The following is a 12240-nucleotide window of genomic DNA, read 5'->3' on the forward strand; positions in this document are numbered from 1 at the left end:
ACCCTTCTTGCTCAGTTAGCTGGTGGCCTAACCTGGAAACTAAAGTAAGCAGGATAGACAAACGTGGTGCCATACTGTAAGCAAGATAGAGTGTCCTTCACTTCACATGTAAAGAAGAGACACAGAGGTTAAGTTAAGCCTTTTATTCAACACCCCACAGTGGAACAGTCACTCAAAGTACAAGAATTTAACTCGGTCTAACCTCTTGACTAATTGGTGTTAAATAGTGGAATATAAAAAGATCCATGGTATATGAGAACTATACAATAAAAAGGTATCCAGAACTTTCAGCTAGACGATATTTTATTAATGAATTTATTTCTAAAAGTAATTATGTGATGCTTCAATATTCCTATATTTTCTGATTATGCAATGTTGGTTATAAGAAGGGATATGAACTGTATTATGTCTCATTTAAGATTTTATTTTATTTTATTTTAGCAGTTTCCTGCAATATTAGGATGGACCTCTCTCTCTCTCTCTCTCTCTCTCTCTCTCTCTCTCTCTCTCTCTCTCTCTCTCTCTCTCTCTCTCTCTCTCAGAATGGCAGCCGGCTGTACTGAAGTCTCATTGAAACAAGCATACAGGCAATATATTTAAAGTCTTCTTAATAGAGCCAGTATTAAAGAAAAGATTATATTTAAAAAAAAAACTTACTTGTGGACAAACTAAAAGAGTTCCTTCTTTTTTTTTTAAATTAGGTATTTTCCTCATTTACATTTCCAATACTATCCAAAAAGTCCCCAATACACCCCCCCACTCCCCTACCCACCCACTCCCACTTTTTGGCCCTGGTGTTCCCCTGTACTGGGGCATATAAAGTTTGCAAGTCCAATGGGCCTCTCTTTACAGTGATGACGACTAGGCCATCTTTTGATACATATGCAGCTAGAGTCAAGAGCTCCAGGGTACTGGTTAGTTCATTATGTTGTTCCACCTATAGGGTTGCAGATCCCTATAGCTCCTTGGGTACTTTCTCTAGCTCCTCCATTGGGGGCCCTGTGATCCATCCAATAGCTGACTGTGAGCATCCACTTCTGTGTTTGCTAGGCCCCGGCATTGTCTCACAAGAGACAGCTATATCTGGGTCCTTTCAGCAAAATCTTGCTAGTGTATGCAATGGTGTCAGCATTTGGAAGCTGATTATGGGATGGATCCCTGGATATGGCAGTCTTTACAGGTCCATCCTTTCTTCACAGCTCCAAACTTTATCTCTGTAACTCTTTCCATGGGTGTTTTGTTCCCAATTCTAAGAAGGGGCACAGTGTCCACACTTTGGTCTTCGTTCTTCTTGAGTTTCATGCGTTTAACAAATTTTATCTTATATCTTGGGTATCCTAAGTTTTTGGGCTAATATCCACTTATCAGTGAGTACATATTGTGTGAGTTCCTTTGTGATTGTGTTACCTCACTCAGGATGATGCCCTCCAGGTCTATCCATTTTCCTAGGAATTTCATAAATTCATTCCTTTTAATAGCTGAGTAGTACTCCATTGTGTAAATGTACCACATTTTCTGTATCCATTCCTCTGTTGAGGGGCATCTAGGTTCTTTCCAGCTTCTAGCTATTATAAATAAGGCTGCTATGAACATAGTGGAGCATGTGTCCTTCTTACCAGTTGGAACATCTTCTGGATATATGCTCAGGAGAGGTATTGCTGGATCCTCTGGTAGTATTATGTCCAATTTTCTGAGGAACCACCAAACTGATTTCCAGAGTGGTTGTACAAGCTTGCAATCCCACCAACAATGGAGGAGTGTTCCTCTTTCTCCACATCCTCGCCAGCATCTGCTGTCACCTGAATTTTTGATCTTAGCCATTCTGACTGGTGTGAGGTGGAATCTCAGGGTTGTTTTGAGTTGCATATCCCTGATGATTAAGGATGTTGAACATTTTTTCAGGTGCTTCTCTGCCATTCAGTATTCCTCAGGTGAGAATTCTTTGTTCAGTTCTGAGCCCCATTTTTTAATGGGGTTATTTGATTTTCTGGAGTCCACCTTCTTGAGTTCTTTATATATATTGGACATTAGTACCCTATCTGATTTAGGATAGGTAAAGATCCTTTCCCAATCTGTTGGTGGTCTTTTTGTCTTATTGATGGTGTCTTTTGCCTTGCAGAAGCTTTGCAACTTTATGAGGTCCCATTTATCGATTCTCGATCTTACAGCACAAGCCATTGCTCTTCTATTCAGGAATATTTCCCCTGTACCCATATCTTCGAGGCTTTTCCCTACTTTCTCCTCTATAAGTTTCAGTGTCTCTGGTTTTATGTGGAGTTCCTTAATCCACTTAGATTTGACCTTAGTACAAGGAGATAGGAATGGATCAATTTGCATTCTTCTACATGGTAACCGCCAGTTGTGCCAGCACCATTTGTTGAAAATGCTGTCTTTTTTCCACTGGATGGTTTTTGCTCCCTTGTCAAAGATCAAGTGACCATAGGTGTGTGGGTTTATCTCAGGGTCTTCAAGAGTTCCTTCTTAGTAGATAGAAACCTGAGAAACTAGATTTCCCTTCTCTCCTGTCTACCCACAGTTACAACACAGTGACTATTGACTTTATTATATTGATCACTTATTGAAATGGTTACTCCTGACAATAAACATGGCTTCTTATATGATAAACTTATCCGGTTTCCCATAGTTTTTCCTATGACTGAAGCTCCTTTATAGAGACAAAAAAGGGCTAATGAGCTAATAAGAGAAAGGAGCTTCATTTGCAGACTAATGCTAGTTCCGTTTGAGGGGAAAAGGAATGCCATCCATGTTTCTTCACAGAACTCTATGCAGAAGTTTAAATGTAAGAAAATTAAGACGTATTTAAATTAATGTTTTGAGTTTTTAAATTCAAAGCATAAAAACTTCTGACATAACATACTTGAATTTTACATTATTTTAGGGCTCCCTTGACCCCCAATTTTGTCTGTTTACTTACCTGGCAATGCACCCTTACTGTGCAAACATGTTGGTTTTTACTATAAAATCCCAGCATTTATAGTTATTATTGTTATTATTATTATTACTATTGTTATTATTTACTTTATATTCCAATCACTACTCACTTTCAGGTCCCCCCCCTTCCCACACTCCTTCTCTTCTCTTCCTCTCCTCCTCCCCTTATCCTCTGAGTAACCTCCCAGCTCTGGAAAATCAAGTCTTGAGGGGATAGTCACATCCTCTCCCACTGAGGCCAGACAAGTTAGCCCAGTCAGAACACTTACAGGCAACAGCTTTTTGGATAGCCCCGGCGTCAGTTGTTAGGACCCACATGAAGACCAAACTGCACATCTGCTACATATGTGTGTGGAGCCTATGTCTGGCCCATGTAGGCTCTTTGGATTGTGGTACAATCTCTGAGAGTCCCAACTGTCCAGGTCTTCCTTTGGAGTTCCAATCCCCTTCGGGACCTCAGTCCTTCCCACAACTCTTCTATACGAGTTGCCAATCTCGATCCACTGTTTGACTGTGGGTCTCTGAATCTGTCTGAGCTGCTGGGTAGAGCTTCTGAAAGGATTCCCATGCTAGATTCCTGTCTGCAATCATAATAAAGCATCATTAGTAGTGTCAGGTGCTTGTTCATGGGGTGGGTCTCTAGTTGGGCACTAATTGCTTGATTAGTCCCTAAGTCTTGGCTCCATCTCTCATGCCTGCATTTCTTGTAAATAGGATAAATTTGGGGTTAAAAGTTTTATGGGAGGGTTGGTGTCCCTATACCTCCACTGTGTTTCCTGCCTGAGTACAGGAGGTGGCCATTTCGGTTCCATATCCGAAATGCTAGGAGGCCCAGATAATGTCACCCTCATTGATTCTTGGCTACCTTCCCTATCCCAGGTCTCTTTCATGTCCTGGAGATGCCCCTACCTCTCTACCCACCAGTTGCAGATTTACATTCACATGGCCATTTGGCCATCTCTCCTGTCCCTCACAGCACTTAATCCTGAAGGCCTCCTCCCATTCCCCTTCCCATCCCCTTGCCCACCCAGTTCACTCCATCCATACACCTCATACATCTATGTTTTTCTGCCTTCTAAGTGAGATTTAAGATCCTCCTTTGGACTTTGCTTTTTAATTAACTTGAGTCTGTAGAGGGTAGCATGGGTATCAAGTGATTTCTGGTTATAGCCTTTTATAAGTGAATATATACCATGCATGTCCTTTTGGATCTAGGTTACCTCACACAGGATGAAATTTTCTAGTTTCCTATGTCCTTACTTCCTGGAAGTGAGATCTAACAAATGTCTCAATAACTGTGCCATTTTAGAAAGAGTAGGATGGCATGCCATTGTATGTATATGTGACAAAGGGCCAGTCCAGCAGTAACCTACAGGAGCAAAGTCCTGGAGTCCCTCTTGCCTCAAGTATATTCTAGGTACACACAACTTACAATGACTGTTAAAAGACATAGGTGGTTTGGGGGTGTACTCTTGAGAAATGCTAGATTTTAATACAGGTTTGAAGATATAAGTTTTTCTAGAAGCAATATTTGATTTTTTCCCCTAATTGATGTGACAGACAAACTGACCTGAGTATTAACCAAAGTGTTTTATTTTTTCTTTTTGGTTGTAAACTATACATCTAAACTATTATAGCTTCCAAAAATTAGGAGAAATTAGGATTTCATTTTTTAGGGTGGATTTCTGTTCTCTTAAACTGTCCTAGTCATAGAGATTTCTACTGCTTCATCCTCAAGGGAGGTAAACAGAGGTCTGAATATGAAGAAGAAAGAAAAGACATATTCAAAGGTTTTTTTTAAAATAGATTTTAAAACATCTTTTGAGAATTCCTTACATGTAGACAATGATCTACAATCACATTACAACTCTCATTTCTACCTCTAACTGTCTCTCCTATCCTGGGCTTCCCAAAATACCTTCCCCAAAAGCATATCTCCTTCAAGCAAGTTCTTTTTTATGGAATTATTATTTCTATTTCTGGTGTGTGTGTGTGTGTGTGTGTGTGTGTGTGTGTGTGTAAACATGGCAAGGAAAAAGTCCCATGCTTAATTGAAATTATGTTTTCTGCTGTTTCCTGGGTAAGATGTCTCATGTGACTTTTAATGTATATGTAAGCAGATAAACCAGGGTTCATTTTTCTGCTTTAATGCTGCCAAGTTAAAAGACCCAGGAGCATATTTTTCTGTTGTAATTAATGTCTTGGTTATTTATTGATACTTCTTTCTTTGGTAACTCAACATCAGTACAATAGTCTTTGAATATAAATGTAATGTACTGACAGATGTACTGAATGGTTATAATCAGGTCTATAAAACATCAATATGATGGGTTTCATTTTTACCAAAGGAGGTAATGCGTATCTAATTGTGGTTTTCTTAAATGGTAAATATCTATTCTTTACAGAATATATTTATGTGAAATGGAATAAAGATGCATGCATATATAGCTTGTTCTTCATCATATGAAAATGAAATAACTAAATATCCATTATACCTTCTACCAGAAATTTTACATTCACTGTAAATTGACCAACATTATTATAAATTATTATTGAGGTGAAATCAAAAGTGTGAGCTCTGTGAGTTATATTTTACAAGGTGAGGCCACTTTGCCTCTGGTATATTTATAATAGTGTTTATTATGTGATCCCTGATGGCAGGGACATATAAATGATAATTTCATGCTCTGAGGTGATTTAAATTCCAACAGAATACAAGAAATGGGAGACTTGATTTAGTTGAATGCATTAAATTATTTGATTTTATATTTGATTATGATTCATGTACATACTTTATAACACAGATGTAAGTACTAAAAGTGAGTCATTCAATCAGCTATAATGTGAAATTCATCTTAAATATTTAATAACTTGTTAAATTTTATTGATGTGATGCTATTTTCTTTGCCAATTAGAAGTTGACAAGGTTCTTATCTCTTAAAGAGTTTTTGGACAACATCTGCTTGGCTTCGTGTCTTCTGTGTTTTTTATAAACAGTAATACATAATAGTTTCCAAAGAAAACATTTCCCACATCTGTTCAAGTTGTCACAAGACAATAATCATGACTCATAAAAATAAATCCACCCGTTGTATACTATTTTGGGTCAAATATTGGTATTTTATGCATGGATTCTTAGAGCACATTTTTTTGTTTCACTCTGAATCACTCCCTATAGGGGTAGTCTGTGCTGTGCAGTATGATTGTTTATTTGGGCAGTTGCCAAGCTTGCACTGAACCTAGGGACAAGAAAAGGAGCAGGCATAGAGGCAATTAGGCCATCAGTGAGGAGAACATGATGAGCCACTATCAGCAGTCTATTCACTGGGAAGGATTTATAGGGATCAGAGAACCCCCAGGCTTATAACTCTGGATTTTATAGGAATTCCCAGTGAACTGGTTACAAAAATAGAATTGAAAGAAGTGAGAGGTTTGGCCAGATGAGTTACTATGGTGATTAATATTCATGTTCTCCCATATGGATCAATGTAAGATTCTGTAGTTGTGTTGATCAGTATAATACGATGCTATTTTTACAAAATAAACAAGACTAGATTGGAGGAATAGAGCATATGTTGCAATTATCAGACATGAAAAAAGATTCTCAGTAGCAGAAAACACAAGTTTTCAGACTTCATGGTCACTCCCTTACCCCCGACCAATGATAAACAGTAGTGAAATTATCTTGAAACATGTTTCCAAATGAAAATAAATATTTGTTTCAGAAACAATGGATGTAAATACATATTTACTATATCTTTAAATATTAGATAATCACATTAAATTTGCCAAAATGTTACCCCTTTTGTCAAACTTTTTGTTATTTCATAACACATGTTGCTTATTTAAAATTTCTTAGCCTGTTGTAGTGGTCCTTGCCATTAATCTCAGTACTGGAGAATCAGAGGAAGACAGATGTCTGTGGGATCAAGGATAGCCTGATATACATAATGAGTTCCAGGATGGCCATTGACAACTGTCTTACTTAACTATAATTAAATAGAAATATACCCATTCATTAACCACATGAGGTCCACAGCAGCCATACTTAATGGGGGAGAAATATTTCAATCACAGAAGATTGTTTTCCCACATAGCACTAGGCTGGGATTTATGTGGTTAAGTTGCCCAGGAAGTAGTATTTTTATACAGATTCATGCTACATATGGTAACAAATGATGTGCAGCACCCTATGAGGAGTCTTGATCTTTTTCCTGCTTCTCAAATTCTGGCATCCCTGTCTTTTACCCAGCTGTTCTAGATGTCATAATGTTCTAGTCTCCTTCAGTCTTCTGATTCTATCCAGTCTTTAACTTTGGAATCGTGCTTTTTCCTACCCAAAGGAGAACAGAAAGCATAGAAACTATTACTTTCTTAAGGTCTTTGACTTAAAATGATGAAACAATTTCAATTTAATCCTAATATTAGTAAGGACTGATCATAGGATTTTCTCTAGACAGGAGGCTTGCCAATAGGGAATCCATCTCTAATGAGAGATCATGTAGTCTTTCAGTAGTCACAAAAGCCCTGAATAATAGTCACTCATTTGAGTAGAATTGTAAATGATGGCCCATGGCACTTTCATACATTGTTAGACTAAGTGAATTCTTTCATCAGTGTGTATTTGTGCTTTCTACCTTGTGACCCAATGTTCGAATCTCAAAGCTAGTGTCTATAGTTTTCATTTATTTTGCTGTATGGTTATCTTTGTTGATCAACTTCTTTTTTGGATTTTGTTTTCTTTGTAAAATATCATTTAGGACTAGGATTGTAACTATGAGTCAAGGGACAGCACAGTAGCATGTGTCTTCCATGTGCACACCCAGGGGGAGTCACTCAAAGACTTTAAAAGAAATGATGGTCATTGAGTAAAAGGCCTGTGTGTTCTTCACACAATGATCTGTGAGAAGATGAAAACTGGTAGTAAGGTTTAGATCACTTGAGGTTAAAATACTGTGGCCACTGGAATCTGGACAATGGACTTGGGAGGTCACATATTTAACTGAACCATTGAGACTGAAGTTTATGCATATTAGAACCACATACATAAAGATTAATTCATTTTCTCCCTGCCTTCCCTTCCCTTCTCTTTCTGCCCCTCTTCTCCCTCTTCCCTGTTTTGTTGGTCTCCATGCCTTCTCTGGTTGGAATTTTTCCATTCTGTCCTCAGACTGTCCCCAGTAACTGCTACTGCTAAGTTCACATAAGGCACATCCTAGCAACGCATGTCCACACAACAGGGAAAGTCTCCATCTACTCTCCCACAGAGTATATATGATATAACTTGAGCAGGAGGAAGAAATTAATACTGACACTGGGTGAAATGGTAAAATTGTTACCTTTGGAAATCGATGATTACATTGATTCAGGAAGGTTACAGCACAGTTTGTGTCATGGGGAGGGCCACACCAAAGGGAACATGTGGAATTCATTATATTGATCTGATAGCATTACAATTTACAAGTAGAATGAGCATTACTTGAGAGAGAAAGTAAAAGCTAGATCTACTTAATTACTGAGTTAGAAAAAGAGCAACATTAATATTTGCAAATAGATTAGATGTGACTCTGGTGCTCCTGCTGGTGTGGTTGCAAAGTAAACAAAAACAGTTGGTAGATATGCTGCTCCCTAGGATGAGATGCAGAAAAATTCAGAACACTCTGTTGTTGTTGTTGTTGTTGTTGTTAATTTGTTTGACTAATTAAAAAACACACTAAAGTACATTGGAATTGCTGGTAGGTTTTGGTGAGAAATTATCTGAGATTTCAATTTTTAAGAAGCGTGTGGAACCTATTGCTCCTGCTGACCAAATAGTGAGCCTCACAGATGTGTATTTGTCCAGCTTCTGTTGTACAAGGATGGAGGAAGACGATGCTTGAGCAAACAAAATGGTAACATATTTCACATTGCTATGTTAGATCATTTTCCATTTCTCAAAAGGTGGACAACAGCACAAATTAAGTGCCCCCAGTCCTCACTCTAAGCTCTCAGTTTCCTCTCATGTTGTCTGCAAGATGCTTTCTCCTATGACCCCTACAGCATCTCCTGCCATTCACAGAGGGCTCTTCAAATCTCCATTAACTCATGTGTAAAGTCTCTGACATGGACTCTCCATGTGTAAACCAGGACTTTATCGTAGTAAACTTAGACTGTGATACGATTTTTAAAATATGAAATGACCAGTACTCCAGGCTATCTTGTTGGTATAATCCAATTCTACTGTGTAAGATCCAAATGTTTTTGTTTTGTTTTGTTTTGTTTTTAAAGTAAACATTTTGTTCCATGGCATGGTGATGGATAAGATACTGGCGAAAAATATAATAATAATAACACAGTCCTTTTCAAGTAAGTGGAATATGCTTAAGAAAAATGTTGCATTAGATGAAAGTAAATATTTCCTGTGCATTTACAATATGGTTGTTGGTACCACTCTAAAATTTGCAATGATTAAAACAAATTAGGAGTAGGCTTTTTAGACTATTGTAATATTTAAAAAAATTAAAAAGTTGAAAATACATTGAGCTTTTTAATAATGCTATGAATAATCTTTATTATAACTCATAGGTTCTAAAAGTAATCTATAATCTTGGTGATTTATACTGAAAATATAACCTAAATATTGAACTTCATACCGTGAGCAAAGTAGCAAACTGCAAGGCAAAGGTATCTGTTAATAATATAAACAAGGCTGCCAAAAGGGAGATGCCTCCATGAACAAGGGTATTTGCCATCAAGTGTGAGGAACCTAGAGTTCAATCCCTGAGACATACACAGTAGACAATGACTCTGAAAATTATCCTAGACATGTCTTTGTGAGTTCTCACTTAACCCTCTAAACACAAACACATATACAAATAAGTAAATGTAGTAAATAGAATAAAATAAGTGGACAGCCTCAAATCTTTACTATCAGCACAAGAAGCAGGAGTACTGCTGTGAGTTCTAGGTCAGCCTGCACATGTTGTGAGTTTAAGGCTGACTGGGCTGTGGAAAAGATAATGAGAGAGAGAGAGAGAGAGAGAGGGAGAGGGAGAGGGAGAGGGAGAGGGAGAGGGAGAGGGGGAGGGGGAGGGGGAGGGGGAGGGGGAGGGGGAGGGAGAGGGGGAGGGGGAGGGGGAGGGGGAGGGGGAGGGAGAGGGAGAGGGAGAGGGAGAGGGAGAGGGAGAGGGAGAGGGAGAGGGAGAGGGAGAGGGAGAGGGAGAGGGAGAGGGAGAGGGAGAGGGAGAGGGAGAGGGAGAGGGAGAGGGAGAGGGAGAGGGAGAGGGAGAGGGAGAAAGGGGAAGAGAGGGAAAGAGGAGAGCAGAGGGGAGAGGAAGATAGGGCAGGTATGGGAAGAAAGGGGAATAAAGGAAAAAGGAAGGTAGAAAAGAAGAAAGGCAGGCTACAAATAACAGGAGAACTTAAAGATAATCGCATGCCAAGACCTTTTTACCCCATTTTCTCACCACTGCAGTACTTGTTTCAGTGATTTGATTTCTTTCTCAAAGTAGTCTTGACCAAACTGAAAATGAGTCAAATTTACAATAAACCTACCATGTTGTGAAAGAGAGCCATTGACTACAGATTTATTCATTTAATCTTTTGGCATATTTGTAATCTCTACTTTCCCATTCAAACCTATAGTGTTGAGTAAAATAACCTAAGCAGTAAAATCTATTTTTTTTCAGTTTTCATTTCAAAATTTATTTCCACAGTGGGTTGTACCTAAAAGATAGTTCAGGCATACTTATAAATGACTAATTATTCTTCTGTGTCTGTTTTAGATGTCTCAGGTAACCAGTACATTTTATGCACTAGCCTAATATGTGGAAGGTGGAAATCAATTTCCTAGTATTATTCACCTTTGGGGAAATTTCTTCAATATTTTACTGGGTTTTCTTTACATTTTATTATCAATAGGTTTTTTTTTTTTTTTTTTTTTTTGGCCAATAATGCTATTTGGCAAAAGCTAAGGTTTTATTTGAAGAGAGGAATGGCCTCAAATAATCAATTGTCAGGGTAAGTTGGCTGTTGCTTCAAAATTCAGGTCTGAGGAATACTTCATAATGGCCTATGAGGGGAAAAGCTAGAGGGAAAGGTAAACGCTGATAGAGATCAAGACATCATTATCGACTATTCAGCAGATTCACATACTTTGTTCACTGCACTACTGAAACAAAACCATCGTGCTTGCTTGCATCTTTCTTTTTAATTTTAAACTATAGTTTTCTCTTTAAGCTATGTCGTGGTTAAAGGGGGCTATATTGGGATAATAAAGTTCGTAGCATTAAATTAGTTTTAAAAAAAGAATCCACACTATGACCCACTAGGCACCAGCACCTGCAGTCTAGACTCTTCCAAGCCCGGTACAAAGCCCGAGACAGAGACTGTGTGTTTCTCTTAGCCAACACATCTATAAATGCTGGCTCTGCCTCTCCAGAGCTCCAAGATCGCTCTCTTTGTCCCTGCGGCCAGCTGCTGCCTAACTGCTCCTGACTCTCAAGTTTCCACAGCTAACTGGGTGATGGACTAAGAAAGAAATTGTTGGCATCTCATATACTAGGTCTGATAACCTGCCTTCCCCACACTCGGGGATGAAGTATGGCGTGATCTTAGCATCTAGAGTGGACTCACAGCTGTTCTGATTTCAAGATGGTAATGGCTATGCTGAAGATAGTGTTCCACCTGCCATATGTTGTTGGAGATAGGTTCTAATGCGTTGATTTAACTGGGACTCTGTGTGTTCAAATGCTAAGGCTTCTTGTCCCTAATTGGATTTTGACTGATCAATAAAGATGCCAGCAACCATTGGCTGAGCAAAAGGATATGGTGTGGGACCTTTGGGTTTGCACTGGCTAGGAATTCATAGCCACTGGCCAGTTCCCAGATTGGCCTTGAGGTTGTAGGGGAAGTTTTAGGAGTTCCCAACCTTTGAGGTAGCCGAGTCATTTTAAAAATAAGATAATGTGTGTGTATGTGTGTGTGTGTGTGTATGCATGTGTGTGTGTATGCGTCTTTCATTTGTGGATCCAAAGATAGCTCCTGGTCAGGTTCAAGAGTGCACTCCACTGGGAGTAAAAAATGGTATTGTGAAAAATTGCAATATATTTCGGAAAGGAAGGTTTACTACAAATGACAAAAGAAGGGAAGTTGGGTATGAACTTTTATTCCTTTGTGAAAAATACTGAGTCCAGGCTTGATTTGAGGTTTATTTTTCTCTTCATTGTAGCTGTTTCTGATAGTTAATAGTTCTGATAGTTTGAGAATTTTCCATTCTGAAAATGGTGGGGACTTTCCCCATACCTCTTT

The sequence above is a fragment of the Mus caroli genome, unplaced genomic scaffold (assembly GCF_978045245.1).
Source record: "Mus caroli unplaced genomic scaffold, Mus_caroli_1 scaffold_15, whole genome shotgun sequence".
Lineage (NCBI taxonomy): Eukaryota > Metazoa > Chordata > Mammalia > Rodentia > Muridae > Mus > Mus caroli.